The sequence below is a fragment of the Aquarana catesbeiana genome, linkage group LG10 (genome assembly GCF_042186555.1).
Source record: "Aquarana catesbeiana isolate 2022-GZ linkage group LG10, ASM4218655v1, whole genome shotgun sequence".
Taxonomy (NCBI): Eukaryota; Metazoa; Chordata; class Amphibia; order Anura; family Ranidae; genus Aquarana; species Aquarana catesbeiana.
Genome location: NC_133333.1, coordinates 125,622,614 through 125,644,515, shown reverse-complemented (window position 1 = coordinate 125,644,515; position 21,902 = coordinate 125,622,614). Strand labels below are relative to the sequence as shown.

The following is a 21,902-nucleotide window of genomic DNA, read 5'->3' as shown; positions in this document are numbered from 1 at the left end:
TATCCAGGAACGCCCGCTTCATCGGCTATTGGAGGTGCTGGGAGGGTTAAAGGCCCTGGCTGGGTATTAGCCACAAGCTCGAACAGCTTGTGCAGCTGGTAAGCTTGCACTCTATGTGGTGGTGGATTCACGTTGTCTCTCAAAAGTCACGGAGGACTTCACTTTATTGTGTTGCTACAATCATTTATTCCTTCATTGAGGACTCTAGGATTTGATTTTTGTTTATATATTTTTTTTTTATTTTTTGCATATTGATCATAATATATATGTATTCTATATTATATTATATTATATTTATATATATTTGAGTCAATTGTTCACAGACATTTGTCCAATACTGAAGGACTTTATATACGGCACAGGATTTATTGTTTTTTGGGGACTTATTTCATTTTTTTTCATTTATATTTGCTTGTTATCATATTTGGATTAACATGTCATTTAGGAGCGCAGCTCCTTTTTCTATTTAATCCTGCTAATAACACACTTCCTGTCCCTAGGGGGGGCTTTGCTGACTGATTGATTGTATCTGTGGGGGGGGGGGGGTGGGAATCATGGTGTCATCCAGGCTGCTGCTCAATTTGGACTATATTGGGAGGGGAATTGCTGGCATGGATTTTATGTTGATGGGGACAAGAGTCTCTTCCCCAAAACCCTGGGCTGTGGTTGTGGGGGTATGCGAGCAGGGGGCTTATCAGAATCTGGAAGCCCCCTTTAACAAGGGGGCCCCCCAGATCCTGCCCCCCTATGTGAATGAGTATGGGGTACATACCCCTACCCATTCACCAAAAAAGTGTCAAAAAGTAATAAAAGCACAGGTTTTTTTTTTTGGATTATTTAACTTCAGCCAGGAAGCCCATTGACAGATAACTCATCGGTTGTTAGGGACGCTGTGGCCATCTTCGCAGCCCCGCTCCTTAACAACCAGCTTTTACTGTGCCCTGATTGGGCAAAGTGTAGAATGCACTGTGCAGGGTGGCTCTGTCAGTTTAATTCCGGGACACTATATTGTCCCAGAATGAAGGTGCCCTGGACAGACTTGCAAAAATGCGGGACTGTCCTGGGCAATCCGGGACACATGGTCACCCTAGGCTGGGGTGGCATATGTTGGGCGTCTTTCAAAAAATTGGGTTCTTTAATCAAAGGTAAACTGTGCATCTATGTTGCCGCTTCTTCACATCCAACTAAAACTGAATACTGACTGACTGCTCTTAGTGTCTTAGTGAAAGTAGCAACGTAGATACAGAGTTTTTCACAATCTATAGCCCTGTTCACATTATTGTGATGTTTATTTGTTCTTTAGTGTCTTATCTAAATTATGGGCTGATCTTAATCTTTACAACACTGACTTCTTGGTTCTTTTGCAGTTTGATTATGTTATTAAAAATTTGCTTTCCCTGATCCAGCTTTGCATTAAATGGTGGCCCACATGACTAGGGTTATAGATTGATGCAAAACAACCTCCGAAAACTGTGGGTCATATTGGAACAGGAGGCTGCTATCGCACCGCTCACAGGCCTCCCTTGGAAGCAACCTGTATCTTATTTAGACCCACCCGCCCTCCTGTCCCAAGTCCCAGAGGAGTAAATTATCTCCAGGGGTTGGTAAAGAGACCTCTCCTCAGTCTATGGTTGGGAAGCCAAGTATGTTTGAACAAAGTTCCTTACTCCCCTTCCCGTCTCATCATTTGAAGCTCACTGTGTATACATCTATTTTCTCAAATTTCTATAGGAATTGCTGTGATCTACCAGCCCCGTGGACTGGTATTAACCTTTCTTGATGCCTGGCTACCCTACTTTTTCTCTTCTGAAATTCCCACAATAATTTTTGGTGGCTTCAACAACTCTTTTAATACTAACACTCCTGCTACTTTTAAACTTTTCAGTCTAACCTCCTCTTTTGACTTTAAGCAACAGATACATGCTTCTACTTAATCTGATGGCAGCACCCTTGACCTTGTATTCTCCTACCTCTGTGCAACCTCTCCAACAATCCCTTTTCTCTCTCCAATCACCACCTTATTAGTTTCACTCTCTTGCTGTCCTACACCACCCCTTCATCCAAACAGCCTAACAATTACCCATAGAAACCTTTGCCACTTTAACCCTTCTCTTCGCTACTCTGCTACAGGCCACCTCTACGACAATCTCACCCCTGCCCTGTTCCAGACTAACCACTTCTGTCTACAATAGTTCACCATCATCCTCCCTGGACATGCTTGCCCTTCTCACTACACATAGAATCAAGCCCAGACCTCTATGACCTTGGCAAACAGATGACACCAGAAGTCTCAAAAAATGTAACTTCACTCTTCAATGTCTGTGGCATAAGAATAAATCTCAGGAAAATACTTCAACCAATATAAATCTGCCCTGCAAAAATATAATTCTTGCCTCTTCACTGCCAAACAAACCTATTTTATCACTCTCATTAACCACTTCAGCCCCGGAAGAATTGACTTCCTGACCAGAGCACTTTTTGCGTTTCGGCACTGCGCCGCTTTAACTGACAATTGCGCGGTCGTGCGACGTGGCTCCCAAACAAAATTGACGTCCTTTTTTCCCACAAATAGAGCTTTCTATTTGATTTGATTGTGATTGGTTGGTATTTGATCACCTCTGCGTTTTTCTTTTTTTTGCGCTATAAACAAAAAAAAATAGCGACAAAAAAAAAAAAACGCATTATTTTTTACTTTTTGCTTTAATATTCCCCAAAAATATATAAAAAACCCCATCTTTTTCCTCAGTTTAGGCCGATACGTATTCTTCTACATATTTTTGGTAAAAAAAAAAAAAAAAAAATCGCAATAAGCGTTTATTGATTGGTTTGCGCAAAAGTTATAGCGTCTACAAAATAGGGGATAGTTTTATGGCATTTTTGTTGATAATTTTTTTTTTTACTAGTAATGACGACAATCAGCGATTTTTATCGTGACTGCAACATTATGGCGGACACATCAGACAATTTTGATACATTTTTGGGACCATTGGCATAAATACAGCGATCAATGCTAAAAAAATTGCATTGATTACTGTAAAAATGTCACTAGGTGGCGCTGTAGGGGTTAAGTGTGTCCTAGGGAGTGATTCTAACTGTGGGGGGGGGCGTTGTGTGACACATCACTGATCACCGCTCCTGATTACAGGGAGCGTGATCAGTGTCATTAGGCAGAACGGGGAGATGCTTGTTTACATTAGCATCTTCCTCACCGTGAGACAATCACGGTCACGGAGCTCCCAGCAGGCGCGCACCTTCGAGCCGCCTCTTAAAGGGCAACATACGGGTACGTTAATCTGCCAGTACATGCCCTTCTGCCGCAGTATATCTGCGTGAGGCGGTCGGGAAGCGGTTAACACCCTCTCATCCAGTCCCTGTCAACTCTACCTTTAACTCTCTACTTCATCCTCCACCCACTAACTCACTCACTGCCCAGGAGATCAAGAATCAGTTAAAAAATAAGAGTAATACAATTTGTGATGAGATCTCCATCACATACCTCTCCCACCTAAAACCCCATGCCCACAGGTATACTCAGTACTTCAAACCCTTTACTATAGGTGAAGTTGCTAAACCTTTTTCTACCACCCCACCTAACCAACTGTCCTCTGGACCCTGTTCCCTCTCAAATACTACGATCACCCTCTGACTCTATCCTACACGCTCTAACGCACATCTTCAATCTCTACCTCTTTTCTGGCATCTTCCCCAACGCTTCAAAACATGCAATAGTAGTTGGAGGGGAACCCTGCAGCCTGTTTGCTTCATCTTTCACTGCGACCGATTAAGAAATACAAGGCCTCTCTCACAATCCAACTACTGAATGCAGCTAAGGCGTGCAGATCGGAGACACCACCATCCAAAGCCCTGTGGTTTTCCAAAGTTAACAAACTAAGAGATATGGAAGATCTCACCACCACTCTGCCCAACCGGGAGGAGACCTTTCGTGAAACCTGGAGACCCTTGCACCACTAAGTATACTGACACATAACTCCAGGAGGTTTCGTAAGTTCGGCAGATCTCCTGGATTTAGCTCTGATCATCGGGTCGAGAGGCACCTATTACCTAATATCCACTCAATTTCTCTCTTCCTTTCTCCTTCACCCAGTTCTCCTTCCCTATTAGGAACAACCGCTATACTTTTTCCTCTCCCCCTTAATGAAACCCCCCCCCCCCCCTCCGCCCCTCCTTGCTCAAATATTGCTTTAGTTATAGGCATCACTTTTTCAAATTCTCTTTTCTGTCCCTTTTCTTTCCCTTTTATGGTATATTTTATTTCCACTCTGCCATTGGGATGCATTGCATCCCAATGCTGTTTGAACCTTATTTTCTAGCATAGATTGACATTTATGTTTCTCTGCTAGGGTCACTATTGTCATTTTGTGCATTCCCTCAGCTATACCTGTTGTCTATCATCTTTTGAAACCAGTATATCTTATGTGCTCAGCTGAGTAGGGTATTGCTGGGACAACCGATTTGTATATTGGCTGCTGTGACCCTATTATTTCATAATGATATTATATGTTACATGTTTATGTCAGTTCCTTGAGATTTATACCGTATCCTCAAAAATAAAGGAATTACAAAAACATGCAATAGTCACCCCCATACTTAAAAAGCCCTCACTGGTCCCCGCCAATCTTAACAACCTATGCCCAATCTCCTTGCTCCCCCTTTTCCTGCAAACTCCTTGAACGTCTGGTCTACAACTGACTCAGTGATCACCTCACTGAGAATAACCTTGAACCCCTTCAGTCTGGATTTTGCCCTCAACACTCCATAGAAACTGCTCTTCTAAAACTCAAAAATTTACCAACAGCTAAAACCAATGGACACTATTCTGTCCACCACCTCCTCCTTAATAAAACTTTACTCCTTTAGTCTCTATGGCTTTACTCTTTGTTGGTTTTCATCATAACTATCCCACTGCACCTTCAGTGTCACATACAATTACACTTCCTCCTCTTCTCTTCCTTTAACTGTCAGGGTCCCACAAGGTTCTGTTCTTGGACCTCTTCTATTCTCGATCTACACCACCTAACTGGGTCAGCTGATAGCCTTCCATGGCTTTCAATACCACTTCTATGGTGACACCCAAATTGATCTTTCTACCCCTCAGCTCACTCCATCAGTATCCTCATACATCACTAATTTACTAACAGACACATCAGTCTGGATGTCCCACCACTTCCTCAAACCCAATCTATACAGAACTATGCTCATTATATTTCCTCCCCCCTTCCTAACCAGTGACACTACAAAGCTTCTCCCCCTTCATCCATCATAATTGCCGCTGCCAGACTCATTCATCTAACCATTCAGTTTCTGCTAATCACTCCACTGGCTTTTGCTCACAAATTAAATTAAAAAATACTAACAATTTACAGAGCCATCCACAACTTTGTCCCCAGCTACATCACTAACCTAGTCTCAAAATACCAACTAAAATTATTCTCTTCATTCTTCCCAAGACCTCCTGCTCTGTACCCCCCTTGTCACCTCCTCCTATGCTCAATTCCAGGACTTCTCCTGAGCCTCTCACATTCTATGGAACTCCCTACATCAATCTGCCCGACTATCTCCTACTATGTCCACTTTTAGGTGATCCCTAAAAACCCTTATATTCAGAGAAGCCTATACCGCCTCCCCCTAACAACTGTACTTTTACTTTCTCCATTGGCTCATCCCCCACAGTCATTATCATTTGTATCTCTTAACCTTCCCTTTTAGATTATAAGCTCTAACGAGCAGGGCCCTCTGACTCCTCCTGTATTGAATTGTAACTGTACTGTTTTCCCTCATGATTTAAAGCGCTATGTGAACTGTTGGTGCTATATAAATCCATAATAATAATAATAAATCCTGTTGATTAAAGCCAATAAATCTTTTTTGTCCACCTACTGCCAGGGCAACATGTAAAACATTTCACATAACTCTAATGGAAGAGTCAATCATGGCTTCATCTTTCCTCTCAAAGCAGAAAAAAAAAAAAAAGTACAGCTCTAGCTAATCACTTAACAACATTTGAATCCTGGAGTATTTTTTAACCCTATTCCAAATATGTTTTCATCAGCTTCTATAACAGTTTCGTTTTCAATTCTATTTAATAAAAAAGGATATAACAATGCAAGACAATAAATACCCATATAATATTCCTGAAATTAACAAAAAGAAAACAACCACCATAAGAAACCAGGAAGGTTTCACATGTGCCACAATATACAGTATATTTACAAACATATAATAAATATAAAAAATACAAGGTGTATCTCCTGGAAGCATATCCTTACATCCATATATGCAGTATCAAGTTTCTTCATCAAAAAAGGAGGCAAGAAACAAGCGAGAAATAGGGGAAACCCTCTAGTCTCGAGTCTACCTGACCACGCTGCCTAAACCCCACTCCCCAGGTCCCCACCCCACCTCCCCTCGAACCACTTGCTGCTTCCCATGTTGGTGGAAGAAAAAGAAAAAACACCCCACCCAAACCCCAAAAGCCCCGAAAAGAGACAACAAAACCAGAGGCAAACCGAAAAAGTATATAAACTATTTATACTCATTTTGGGGGAAGAACCAGGGGGAGCTACTCATAGGTATCTCCCTGATTCTACCCTTCCCTTACCATGCTCCCATATCCACCCTCCCTCCCAATTATTTACCCATTCGAGTCCAATGTGGGCATTCTATAGCGGTAAGTATATTCGTTAATCCAATTTACTGTGATTACAAAAAAGAAAAAAAAAAAAAAAATCTTCATTTTCCCCCTTCTCTTTTGACTTTTCTTCAGCCCCTTATCCTTTTTAAAAATATTAAATCTCCCATCAATTGACCTTACACAAAAAAGAAAAAAAAAACTCACACCCCATAAAGCAAGAGAAGTTATAGTGATTTAGGGGGAAGAACCAGGGGGAGCCACTCTTGGCTATCTCCTTGATTCTATCCAAATACACGGTGACGTTAACTGATGACCCCGCCTTCTCTGACATCAGAGGGGGCGGGTCACCCATTTACATCACAGGATGGCCCCGCCCTCAGCTATATAACAGCTGTCATCGTGAACAGGCTTTAGTCAGCGGGAGCCTCCCATGGAGGCAGAGTTTTTTTCTGTTTTTTTTTTTGTTGGGTTGTTGGACGCTGTGATCAAAGATGAATGGACATCGCGGGACAGTTTTTTTTTTTTTTTAATAAAGGACTTTTTTTTTTTAATAAAGGTCCCAAACTGTCTCCTGTCATTTTTACCATTTTGACACTTTTTTAGTGAATGTGTAGGGATACAATGTACCAGATACCCATTCACATGGGGGGCTGGGATCTGGGAGTCCCCTTGTTAAAAGGGGGCTTCCAGATTTCGATAAGCCCCCCTCAGACCCCCACAACCATCAGGCAAGGGTTGTGGGGAGGAGGCCCTTGTCCACATCAACATGGGGACAAGGTGCTTTTGCTTACTGGAACATTGGACACCCAAAAATTTAAGAGGTCTAAAGTACTTAAAAAGGTAAACTCAGCCCAGCAATCACCCAGTCATATCGCCACAAAAACAGACAACTTTCTATTCCTCTCCAGTCTCCAGGAGTGTGATAGTTAACTGCTGTAGGTTTTGGAACGATCCGATGCCAGGTCATATCCTCAAAACAACCACAAAAGAAAGAGAATCCATAGTGCATTATCACCAAACTGTTGTTTATCAAATAAATATATACTCACAATGGGAGATAATATAAATCACATATATGTAGCAATACGACATGCTGCTTGTCCTGGCACGCATGCATGTGATGTCAGCGCTAAAGCCCCCCCCCCCCCCCCAGAAAAACAATTATATAGTTTACCTTTAATGAGAATATACATGACCTTATCCTAGCTTCATGGGCACACTAAAAGGAACCCCATAGCAACCAGGTTCCTGAATCCTTGGTCCTATCCAAATGTTCTCTAAGGGGAACACCTGGTGTTATCACTTCCACCGTCCAGATAATATTTCTGTTATTACATCAAAAAAGATGTCAGAAACATACTGTGCGTGCAGAACAAATATGCTTACTTGATGTATATGATGATGTATATATCAGCATACAGAAAACATTTTCTCAATACCCCCCTAAGCAGGCAAGTCCAAATACAAATCCAAAACCAACGCTACAATATCCCAGGTAGCAAGTAATTGTGCTGCAAGTTTGAAAATGACTTGCTAAGCTCTTGTTAGACTTGCTAAGCTTCACAATTTTGTTGCACAATTGCAGCAAGTCCACATTGCATGACTCCAGATCAACTTTGTTTGCTGTGTGTAAGGTTTTTCTTTAATTGGTGCTGGGGAATGATGTGCAGAGAGGCGAGTGGTATCCACGAGATCTGATATGGAGTTTAGAGAGGTAGAAATCAAGGAGTGACTAGCCCTAAAATCCCATTGGTGGAACACAATTTGGAATGTTGTATTTTTCCTTGTTTATATGCTAGCAGCTCACCTTAAACAAAGACCACAACAGGTCTAGTGGTGCTTTTAGGAGAGGAGAGTGGAGTGGAATGTGATTTTCCATAAAGGATCCATATATTAAAGCCTTGTCAGACCAGCTGTGGATTTCAATGCAGGAGAGGAGAGTGGAACGTGAACTGCCATTAAGGATTTGTGTACCAAAGCGCCCCTAAACCTGTTGTGGTCTTTGTTTAAGGTGAGCTGCTAGGGCACACTCCTGGTGGATGCCTGGATGGTGGGAACAATTGTGTTCACAACTTTCAAGAACTTTGAGAACGTGATCTTCACATTTCATCACTTTTTGATGCACATGAACCTTATTATTTGGGACTTTATTATTGTTTTTTTAATGTAAATTCAGATGAATACCTGCTTTTGATTTGAGCACTTTTATCACCGTTTCACATATTATGGAATATTGTATTTTTTAATTTTATTACGTATAGGCATTTATGCATATTTGTCTATTTTTGCTGCTTAGCTTCTTGAATTAGTGCACATCGTCCTATACTTAAACGGGGAGAGTTTTCCTCGCTCCCCGTCATTTCTCTACTGGACATCACAGAGTAAGGAGGGAAGGATCTTTCCCTCCCTGTCTCACTGAACCCCTGGTAACATCTCTGCAAGGTAGGTGGCTCCATTCATGGTGACTTCTGGATTTTCTCTATCCAATATCTTTCTGCCTATCATTGGCTAAATTTAAATATAAATTTAATTTCATTTATTTATTTGGCTATTTTAATGGTTTAGGTGCTGGATTTAAATGTGGGCTGATCTTGATTCCTCCCTCTCCAGACCTCCCCAACATTTCTTTCACATTGAAGTCTTTCTCTCCCTACATCCCACAATGGTGCTCCTGTCCAATTGAACACCAAGGATGTCTTTTGTAATCAACGTGGATTCTATTATTGAAAGTACACCCAAGGTAAAACTAATTAAATACTCTCAATACAATAAATCAGATTCTTTTAACATATACAAATATATATTTTCCCAATTATTTTTGTCCTGTTTTTTCAGCTAGGACACTATATATTCTGACTATATAAGTATTACCTCTGCAAGTTAACCGGTGATTCAGGAATATAATGAGAGGGGGCTATTCCAGGGATTAACCTTTTCATTACCTGGTGATCTTCAGCCTTAATTTGTAATCCTCTGTTACAATTTTTTTAGGTAAGGTTTAGAATTTTGTTTTGCTTTATTATTTTTTGTTTTGCTTACTAGTTAAACATGAATTCAACTTAAATAATCACAATATATCAATATGGATTCATATATGTTTTATGCAATATTTTACAAATTTTCCAATTTGATATACGGTTTATAAGAGCTCTTTCTATGATAAATTATTAATTTACACTGTATTGATTGCTTTTCTTTATGTAAATTCCAGTCTTACTAATAGTACCACATGATCTCCTGAAGAAGCTCCAACAGAGCGAAACATGTTGAGAAAACAAGTGGTATCTGCATTATAAATTGTTGTTGCATTTTATAACTTAATCTTTTGGAATATTGTATTTTGTGTGGCCTCAAAATAGGCTTTTTTAAATCAATTGTAATAAAAATTTTTCTTTTATCAGAACATGGTTTAAACATTCTTTGAACACTGACACCTTTAAAGTCCCAAGGCTCCATGCCTAAAGCCCTTTCTTCTAGTGCACATCATCACTTCATCACTGTTTCGCATAGTATCGCATATTGCTGCAAATTTTGTTTTGTGTTTTTTTTTCCTCTTATTATTGCATCATTTTTATTGTTTTTGAGAATGTTCTTTTTCATATTATAAAATGTTTTTATGTTTTGTTAAAAACAATCCAGTGTAATGTGTTGATTTTATTCAAATATTTTAATAAATGTTTTATAAAAATCAGTTTTGTCTTAATGCACTATTCAGTGAACTGAGATAAATTTTTTAGGGAAATGGTATAATATAGGCCAAAAAAAGCTGAACTAAAAATATTTCAATGAGAGCTTTGTTTTTTTTCTTTTCCTACTTCAGACACTTCGGCTTAAATTTTGCAATTCTTCTGACAATTCACCTCTCTTCATTTATTAGTGAATAGACCCAATAAAAACGGACACTTGGACAAACAACAAGAAAAACTAGTGCCAAAGATATTAATGGAAGATTGAGGGATTAAATGCATAGGTGTGTGTAGCCTATTGCATTAGAGTGCGCATCCCAAAGATCAAACAAACGTGTGTGTGTGTGTGTGTGTGTGTGTGTGTGTGTGTGTGATATATATATATATATATATATATATATATTTATATTGTCGGAGCCCTCCGGCCTGACAGATATGAAGCACATAAACACGTCACAAGACTAACAAGATAAATAGACCTGAAGTGTGCCCTGGCCTGCTGTATGGTAAACCCAGATCTGCTGGGTGGTATGCCAGAGAAGGGCGCAAAAGACTTGGTTAGGGAGGTAATGATTTATTTAAGTTTACTGACATACTACAGGGCAAGCTTGCCAAAGGCTCGTGACATTTCTGCTTGTGGATTGGGAATGTATCGAGCGAAGCAAGTGAATTTCCACCTGCCCATCTTCTTGAGGACGTGGTCCGGTACCCAGTTTCGTGAGGCTGCTGATGCTACTCTAATGCAAAAGAATTTCCAGAAAATTGGCCGGGGTCAAGGCCTAAGTTGGGCAAAATATTTCTAACGTGTCTAGTGCACTGGTTGCTACTTAGAGGGCTAGTAGGGAACGGTAGTAATGGCTGCCCTCCGAGATGTCGGGCAGATGAGCTAATAACTGGTCTAGAATGGCCACGGGGCACCAGGTGTTGCGAGTCTGGGAAGTATGATATCTACACCGGGACCAGACTGTTGTGTTTCGGACACCATGAGGTGCCAGATGAAGTAACTTTGGTGGCGTGTCGGGTGGCGTCTACGTAACATCTTACTGGGGCCGGTGACTGAAATCACTGGGGCGTAAGAAACCGCAGAAAGTCAAGTAGATGGCTGTGTGAACGACCGGGCTGAAATTAACCCAAAGGGGAATGTGACAGGATGGTAGACATGTCTCGGAATATGGCGCTGGTCGCAGGTAGACGTTTACTGTTGATTTGGAGTTGTCTGTGACTACCGCGCAGGATAGTCTTGACCGCATGGGTGGCAACCAAAGATGGTTTGGTAGGATTTTGTAAGGAGATGAAATGCTGGATGCCAGCTAAGTAGAGTCTAATGGTATAGTGTGAAAATGACAACTGTGTGTGGCAAGATGATATGAAGGCCAGGATGTGATGGAAATCTCCTGATACTGCCCCAGAGTTTGAGGCTAGGAACCTGTCATAGATTTTCCAGGCAATACGGTAGGCCTTCAGGGCGTTGTGAGAAAATGATAGATTAATAAGGCAGGTAGCATTGTGAAGGTGTTTGTTTTAATCTGAGGTTAGCTACGACCAAGTGGGATAAGAAACATGGTCGGGTCGGTTCCAGATCTCTGCGAAAAGAATGGCGCAAAGTTAAAACGGGTATTGCGTCGGCCAGAGTATTGCATTTGCCTGGGATGTAGATGCAGCGAACATTATTTGGTGCTGTGGGGATAGTTGCACCAGCCTGCTCAGGAAGGCCACGATGGCCAGCGAGTCGAACCTGCTTTTATTTATAAAATACTAGCTGTGGCTTGGTTGTCTGTGGCAAACGACAGTATTTGTCCTGCCCAGTTACTGCGCCAGACATTAGCTACTGCAATAATGAGGTAGCGTTCGAACAAAGAGAAGGACTAACTGAAGCTGGGAATCAAGAGGATTTCTGACGGCCATGGCACTGCAAACCAAAGATGGCCAAAAAATTGATGCGAGGACCTGTGGAGGCTGCGGCGTCCGTGACTACCTGAGATGAAGAGGGAGATGCTAACGGAATAAACATTGACATACCATTCCAGTTGATGAGAAATTCATTCCATCTGGGCAGATCCACTATTGCTGGCACCTCTAATTTAAGGATTTAGTCAGGGTCTTGTACCTGGGAGAGAAACACTAGGAGGCGTGAGATAAGGGTCACCTCGAGTCTGGCTTTTTAAGTGCTACTAAAAAAGATGACGTGGGCTGTATGAGCACCACTGAGTGTGCTTGCAGCGATTGCAAGGAGTATATGTTGAGATGTATGTTTGCAGCGATTGCAAATGGGTATATGCTGAGATGCTTGTTTTTGCAGCGATTGCAAGGAGTATATACTGAGATGCATGTTTTGCAGCGATTGCAAGGAGTATATACTGAGATGCGTGTTTTTGCAGCGATTGCAAGGAGTATATACTGAGATGCGTGTTTTGCAGTGATTGCAAAAATGGGTAAATGCTGAGATGCTTGTTTTGCAGCGATTGCAAGTGGGTAAACACTAAGATGCGTGTATTTGCAGCAATTGCAAGGAGTTTATACTGAGATGCATGTTTTGCAGTGATTGCAAACGGGTAAATGCTAAGATGCGTGTATTTGTAGCAATTGCAAGGAGTTTGTACTGAGATGCATATTTTACAGAGATTGCAAAATGGGTATATGCTGAGATGCGTGCTTTTTGCAGCAAATGCAAGGAGTTATGATGAGATGCGTGTCTTGCAGCGATTGCAAGGAGTCATGATGAGATGCGTGTCTTGCAGCGATTGCAAGGAGTTATGATGAGACGCGTGTCTGTGAATGTTAATGCTTTAATACATGTAAGGCTGAAGATCTGAATTCTAAGTTCCACTGTATTCGTAAGCGCCGATGCAACTAGTTCGAACCAGGCTGAGGTGTAAGCACCGGTGGGGTTTATTTGTGAAAGATCGGTCGAAGAAGTTTTGTATTGCCAAGGATATGAATCGTTGAGCTGGTGCTGCGATTTGGACTCGGATCGGTCTGTGGAGTTGTACTGCCAAAGATCCGAATCATTGAGCCGGTGCTACGGCTGGATTCGGATCGGTTGGTGGAGTTCGTATTGCCGAGGATCCGAATCATTGCACTGATGCTGCGACTAGATTCGGATCGGTTGTGGATGTAAGGTAACGAGGGGGCTTGTATGGATTGCTGGATCCGAATCGCTGAGCCGGTGCTGCGACTGGACTCGGATCGGTTTGTGATGCTTTGTATTGCAGAGGATCCGAATCATTGAGCCGGTGCTACGACTGGACTCGGATTGGACGGTGGGGTTTGTAATGCCGAGGATTCTGAATCATTGAGCCGGTATGCGACTGGACTCGGATCGGTCGGTGAAAGTTGGGTTGGCAAGGATCCGAATCGTTGAGCTGGTGCTACGACTGGACTCGGATCGGTTGGTGATGCTTTGTATTGCAGAGGATCCGAATCATTGAGCCGGTGCTATGACTGGACTCGGATCGGTAGGTGAAAGTTGTATTTGGCAAGGATCTGAATCATTGAGCTGGTGCTACGACTGGACTCGGATTGGTTGATGAGTTGAAATGCCGAGGATTCTGAATCATTGAGCCGGTATGCGACTGGACTCGGATCGGTCGGTGAATTTGGGTTGGCAAGGATCCGAATCGTTGAGCCGGTGCTACGACTGGACTCGGATTGGACGGTGGAGTTTGTAATGCCGAGGATCCTTAATCATTGAGCCGGTATGCGACTGGACTCGGATCAGTTGGTGAAAGTTGGTTTGGGAAGGATCTGAATCGTTAAGCCGGTGCTACGACTGGACTCGGATTGGATGGTGGGGTTTGTAATGCTAAGGATCCGAATCATTGAGCCGGTGTTGCGACTGGACTCGGATCGGTCAGATGAAAGAAACACACTGTTGGTGAGTGCTTGTGTATGCTGAGGATCCAAATCATTGAGCCGGTGTTGCGATTGGACTCGGATCGGTCAGATGAAAGAAGCACACTGTTGGTGAGTGCTTGTGTATGCTGAGGATCCAAATCATTGAGCCGGTGTTGTGATTGGACTCGGATCGTTCAGATGAAAGAAGCACACTGTTGGTGAGTGCTTGTGTATGCTGAGGATCCGAATCATTGAGCCGGTTTTGCGACTGGACTCAGATCGATCGGATGAAAGAAGCACACTGTTGGTGAGTGCTTGTGTATGCTGAGGATCCAAATCATTGAGCCGGTGTTGCGACTGGACTCGGATCGGTTGGTGATGTTTGTATTGCCGAGGAACCGAATCTTTAAGCCGGTACTGCGACTGGACTCGGATCGGTAGGTGGAGTTCGAATTGCCGAGGATCCGAATCTTTGCGCTGATTATGTGACTAGATTCGGATCGGTTGTGGATGTAAGGTGACGATGGGGCTTGTGTGCCGGATCCGAAACGTTGAGTCGGTGCTGCGACTGGACTCGGGTCGGCTGCCGGTGTTAGTGGTTGAAGGGGCTTGTGATTTGCTGAGGATCCGAATCATAGGGCCGATGTTGCGACTACATTCGTTTTTTTTTTTCCCCCTTCTTCTTTTTCGGCTGTTGGTATGTGCTTGGTATCCAATAAGAAGTGTAGGGGGTCAATTAGGTGAAGTGTGTTTTCCGTAGGCGGTATAGGGGGTCAGTAGGTGAAGTGGGGGTTTGGTAGGGGTGTGATATGTGGGACGCAGGTTCGAGACCCCGCGCTGTAAGTGACTTGTTCCCGAAGGTGGCTTGTGCTTATTCGTACGGTTCTTACCACCTAGTCGGTAAGATACCAGTGGGCCTGAGTGAAGGCTGTCATGAGTCGTAACATCGCGGATGCGACTGGGCTCGAATGAGGAACGGAGAAAGGCAGTAAGTACAGATGTGTGCGAATAACCGAGTAAGACCTACGAAGCCGTAGGCGGTTTACGAAGGGGAACATAAAGTAACGGTTCGGTAGCAGGTAACCAAAAGTCCTACCTGCGACAGGTGTGGGACAATCGATTAAAACCTACGACCAATCTTGAAGAACACGCAGTGAGTTGGTAGAGTCGGCCTCTGCAATGCATCTGATATGAATCAGTTTGTAAAGTGTATGAAATTAATCCAATATAAATCGGTAGTAAGGAGTATCTGATACAAATTGGTTGTAGAGTGTATGCCATCCCTTACTGTGAAACTGAACACCTACCAACCACCCATCCCCCCCAGGCTAATCAAGTGCAGAGAAGGCACCAGGTGGGCTCAACCACACCCCAATCAGCCACAGAAACCCATACAAACAATACATGCTCATCTCCTAATGAATGAGATGGCAACCCCATGGACAATGAATTTTATAACCAGTGAAGCCTATTGCGAGTGATATTGAGACCAACCGATAGTGACTGGAGGCTTGGGTCTATGGATGAATCGTATATTTGGCAGAAGGAACTTTACGAACGTACTACGTCTGTGCCGAATGATGTCGGGACATGAGCGACAACAACTCCGGGGCAGGTTTTTTCACGAAAGGGGTGCAGAATAGGAAGCATAATAAACTGCAAGATTTTGCACATGACACAAAAAGTTTGGATACTACCTGCGACCATGAGTGGGAACTGCCGACGAAGACCACGAATGAAAAGCCGGAGTGCACCTGCGATTGAATGCACAGACTGCCGAACATGAGGTGAGCTGGGAAGAGTCAGCCATGTGCTGTGCACTACCGCACACTGGAACCGACACAGACCATCCTGGGTGGTCTGGTTAAATACCCTCCGGGCTCCTCCCATAACTTCAGGCCAGTAAACAGGCCTTCCTATATATATATATATATATATATATATATATATATATATATATATATATAATATAAAAATATTTTATTATTATATATACAGACACATACTCTTACGGTAGAGCTGGTAGTGAAATAAGCACGGTAGCACTTCATGAATGGCAGAACTGGTCAGAGGGAGATATTTCCCATCTCCCTGCCTACACACAGAGCAATAATTCTAATGCGCTTGGGGTGATTAGGGTGTGCCCAGGCACACCTGGCACACCCCCTGCGCATGCCTATGATTACCAGTTGATTAGCAAGAAAGAAGAAGCATGCAGCCAAATCTATAATCTGGTGATGGTGAACCCACTGCTATTAACCTAATCCCTTACTGTACACATGAAATGCATTCAATCCAACAATCATGTATAATGATAAACTCTGTGTCATTCTTTAAAATAATTCTATCTATCATACAAAAATTGTTTGTTTCTACGAAACAAACCAACTGTTAAAAAAAAAGTACAAAAGAAAAAAAACTGTCTGCCGACACAGTGAACAAAAAGTGCTTAGTGCAAGAAAATATTATTCATTAGTAAAGTGCATGCATCAACAATTCATATGTGTTCAAAATATTTGCAGTCCATTTTGCAATCCCAGGAAAAATCCAAGAAAGTGATAATAATCTTGGATTTTTCCTGGGATTGCAAAATGGACTGCAAATATTTTGCACACATATGAATTTTGCATGCACTTTACTAATGAATAATATTTTCTTGCACTAAGAACTTTTTGTTCACTGTGTCGGCACACAGTTTTTTCTTTTGTACTTTTTTTAACAGCATTTGCACTTTAATTGTTTGTTTTATAGAAACAAAAAATTTTTGCATGATAGATGAATTTTATGCAATGACACAGGTTTTATCGTTATATATGGATTGTTGGATTGAATGTATTTCACATGTGTACAGTAAGGGATTAGGTTAATAGCAGTGGGTTCACCATCACCAGATTGTGGGGTTATAGATTTGCGCTGCTTGCTTTTTTTTTCTTGCTAATTAACTGGTGATCATAGGCATGCGCAGGGGGTGTGCCAGGTGTGCCTGGGCACACCCTAATCACCCCAAGCGCTTTTTTTTTCTTGCCAAAAATGGAGACTTGCATAACTCTGGCTATAGACTTGCATGGCTCGTGCTATAGACTTGCGGGGCTCTTGCTTTAGACTTACCACTGCAACTTTGCTCTTGCTAGAGACTTGCCACACCCATTTGCTACAAATTGGAAAAGTGTCAACTAGAACTTGTGCTTCAAGTGCTCTGCAAGTGTACAACTTGCCAGGGAAGATGGGCAGCAAGTTCACAAGACTTACAATTTAATACTGCCACAAGTGTGTGACAAGTTATTCTTGCTATCTGGGATATCAAAGATCAAAGTAATAGGTTACTAAAAAGTTGTATTTTATTAGATTTTTTAAATGTATTTTGGATGTTTTAGGGGGATTTTGTTATTAAAGATGTGTTAACTATATGTTTTATGTGCCTGGTTTAAGATGACCTCTTTCAAAGATTTAGTAAAGAAAAGATTGGTCTTTGGAGAAAAAAACATGCTCATACATAACCAAGATGGTAGATATACACAAAAATAAGGGCAGAAATAGAGACTATAAAAGAGTACTTCGTGCCTGACTTTACATCCCTTAAAAAGTAAATTAGACAAAACTATTTAGGAAGCGACGTCAGATGTGACCTGTAACCAGAAACACCCTGTCAGCCATCTTGATTTTAGGCTTTATATGTTTTTTCCTGCATGTAAGTATATTGATACAATAAAGGTTTTGGAGGCTATGCTGCACGAAGACCTGTTTTTTAATTTATTTTGCATGGCATTACTTACTATACTCTTGAGGAATATTGAAGACAAGAGATCAGTGGATCTATGGTAATATACTAAGCGTGCTTTATACAGCCTTTACAACAGTGAGTATATGGTCCTGTAATGTGCACTAATTCACGTAGGGATGCATGGACGTTAAACACATGAGATGTCAATGGTTTCTTTATGCACTAAAGAGTTTTTACTTAAAATGTGAGTATTGTGATTTGTGGAATGTTATTGTTACAAGCAATTTTAGATTTTAGCTTTTTGGGTATCTTCAACATTGATTGTGAAGTTTCATGGGAGGAGTACTGATGAAGAAATTGTGATACGTCAGCTGAAATGTTCGCATTTGGTAAGAGTAGATGGGACAAAGGGGAGTGAATAGCACTAAGAGTACTGGGTGATTGTTGGCACTAATACAATTACATAATGTGAGCACAACAATATTTTGTTGATTATTGTGAAGCTATTGAAGCATACTACACTATATAGTGGAAGGTGATGAAAGAAGGAGAAGAAACACTTGATTGATTCATTCATCAGGCTTCATTTGATCTGGTGAGAGTTCATAAGACCCTGCAGACTTTGATCTTGGACTTATATATTTTAGTGCTTGTTCAGATTTGTATTTAAATATGCTTAGTTGTTGGTGTGAATTATTACCTTCAGTTTAAAGTAATCTTGAATTCACATCTTGGACCCAGCTTTGGAAATAAGCTTGAACGTAGTACTATGCCATTTTTTTTTTAATTCAGCCTTTTTTTACAATGTTCCAGAAGCTTGTTACCAATACATAAAAAACAAGTACTTCCCCTTTGTGATAAGTGTAATAACTAGGGTAAGTTATCTGCTATTTTAATAACATTTGTAACAAAAAAGTTTTGTATAATTGTTGCAAACAAGCAAACTAAACAAACAAATAATAAAATTAACATAATGCATGTGTACCTGGTGCATTGTCAGGTGGCCACCTTACCTGCTGGATCCAGCTGAAAATTAATAAGAAAAACAATGTGCTACTATTTGAAGATATTACAATATTCTACAGGATTCTCAAAGTTGGTGCCATAAACATTAAAAAGTTATCCCTGAGATTTTAAACTGAAAACAGATCTTTACATAAAAAGGTCCTTATATAGTTATGCAACTCTGACTTACTATAAAAATTGTTAGCAACCATAAGAGATCCCTCATGATCGCTTCCCTGTATTTTTGGCCAGTTTCAAGAAACTGGTTCATGGAATGCACTGATGGTCTGACTGAACAATCCGGGGAACACTATGTACACACCATTCACATGTCCCTGGTGGTCGAGACCAGATAATTGAAAATTGCTTTAGTCTTAGATTCAAGACAGGAAGAATTTTTTGTACACTGCTTATTGGAATCACACAGCACGTACAAAATGCATGTATGGTCTCCGTATTATCCAACCTGTTAGTACTAATGAACTTTTGGTCCTTATTTCTTAGAACAAATGTTACATTGAAGTAGAAAGGCATTTTATTTTTTACATGTAGATAGATTAGTGAGGAGTTGTAACCAATGTGAGGGTTTTATTGCTTTCTGTGTTCCCTATATGGAGATACACTCTCTCTAATTGTCCTAACCACCAATGTCACGGAAATGAAAGTGGTGAGTCCAAATTTCTGAATTGCCACAAGAACAACGGTCTTCGGATGGGGACACTTTTTCCCATGACAACCATCTAAGAGGGGATTTTTGTCACATTAGAAAGCTATCCTCCTATTACCTGTTGAGTCTACAAGACTGTTAGCAAAGTGAAATCTCTTTAACGATACACAGAAAATAAAAACTGACAGTAGGGGTTTATCCTTCTTCCAAAATGAAAAAAAAAAATAAAAAAATTAATTTTGGCTTTAGATATATTTTAAGTCCAGGACTTATTTTCTAGAAACGATTGGGGAGTCTTTCTCCCTCTGGCCTCAATGAAGACCTGGAGGTCCACTCAGTAGTCTGATTATTGCGGTCTCATGAGGTGGCTGTTTTTGCCCATATGGTGAGAGTTTTTTTAGCTCCCCTTTTGTGAGTCATCTTGTGCCATTTTGGGGGTTTTCCTATATTTATATTTTTAGATTTTAGTTAGTTCTAGAGGTTTGTAGTATACCTTTTGAGGCACAGTGCACATTAGGAGGTTGATTTTGACTAGCGTACCTAGCCCTTTTCTAGCCTTTTTATTAATACTATTATTAGTATATGGCGTTAGATATTACTACCATGCAATATATACATACATAGTCATACAGTCAATCAATATGTGGGTAGTTAGTAGAATTAATCCCTAGCATAAAGACTACCTAAGGCAATGTGCATGTCTGGCCAACATATGTTATATTTCATTATCTTTTATTGCTGTTTCTTTTATTGATTTATTAATTATTTTCATTAATTTTTAGTATAGGGGTTTGCCTGTGATTTAGGGTTTTGGGCCTTATGGGGGTCGATTCTGGACACTGACATTGACATGGAGTGTTATGCCTTATCTTCTGCCTTTTCTTACTGCCACTGTTCATCTAAACAACCTGTTGATCTGGTAGCTACCTAGGAAGTGCATGGCATTAATTCTAATTTGTAAATTTTAAATTTTTCTACATTGTTTTTTTTTTTTTTTTTTTCTGCATTGTGTCATTTTTCATGCCAGGGTACCTTTGTGTCATTGATTGGAGTTTGCCTGTATGCCTTGTGTCTGGTTGGCGCTGTGTCTGTTGTTCGGGTTTACACAATGACAACTGCTCTCAACGTTGTATGAGCGTTTGGCACGTCTCCTACTCTGGCGGTCCTGGGAGCTGTCATTGACAGGTATGCATTCCACTAGTGGGAGGACTTCCAGCTTCCCACTCAGCGGGCGTTCCATCAGCGGGCGCACTCTGCTTTCACCAGCAGCTATTTGATTGGAATGGTGCTTCCTGGCCAGGACTGGCAGGTTGAGAACCATGAGCCTCAGTTTTAATTTATGCTTTATTTTTACATATTTCTAAGACATATAATCATCATCATCATCATCAATATATCATTATCTATTATAATTTTTTTTTTTTTTAAAGAAAAAAATACAATGTGCTCCAGGATGATCCCTATCCTTCCATTGTTCTTTATTTGGGTGTGGAGTTGCATCTTTGTCGCCTACCCTGTTATTGGGGGCAGGCTAATAGAGGGTGTTCACTACTTGTGTATATATAAGGTTGGAACACATGAGTGTAGGCTAGCTCTGAGTAAGAAGGGCCGTCCCTCAAAACGCGTCAGCTGTATCTACTTGACATGTGTCCATTGTGGATTGTATTCTATGCTTATGAATATTTTCGCCTTGTGAGTATAATGGATTATTTTTACATTATTCATTAAAACTCTTTATGGTAATGCATTAGGTCGGTGCACCTTTTATTTTTTAAAATTTTCAGTTTGGTGTTCCTGCACCCAAGAGGGTAGCAAAGCCGTTGTGCATCCATTGGTTATCACATTCATGGATTACGCCGGGTGGTCCCATCATGGTGGAGGTTTCCATCCATCCAGGTCTCTTTGAGAATTAGAGAATTAAGACTGATGATGACAAGCTCAGGTTATTATATGGGGAGGGCTGGGTCTCTGCAGGGAGAGCTGCACCTAAAACATTTTTTACCTTAATGCAGAGAATGCCTTTACCTTTACAACCACTTTTAATATTAAAGTGAATCTGCTATACATTCTAATTTGGTAAAACTAGCTGTTTTGTCAATGAGCAGGCACCACATGGTAGATGCCATTGCTGTATACCAGCTGTCCAGAAAAGCATGCTTGGTGTGCTGTCTGAGATTGCTTTCAGTTTGCTTGTGAAATCTTGACTTCTCTGTTCCCAAGCCTCACACACCTATCAGCCTACTGACCAATGGGAGTGCTTTGTTGACCAGTAAGTGTGCTTTCACTAGACAGGAGGCCAGAGACAGAGTTTAGTATCAAGAGTTAGGACTTAGGCCC

The 21,902-nt window shown here is 41.2% G+C and overlaps 1 protein-coding gene across 7 annotated transcripts in view; it reads right to left on the bottom strand.

Annotated features, from left to right (window-relative positions):
* Positions 1 to 21,902, bottom strand: part of GRIK4 (glutamate ionotropic receptor kainate type subunit 4) — a 925,106-nt gene that overhangs the window by 110,811 nt on the left and 792,393 nt on the right. The window lies entirely within an intron of this gene.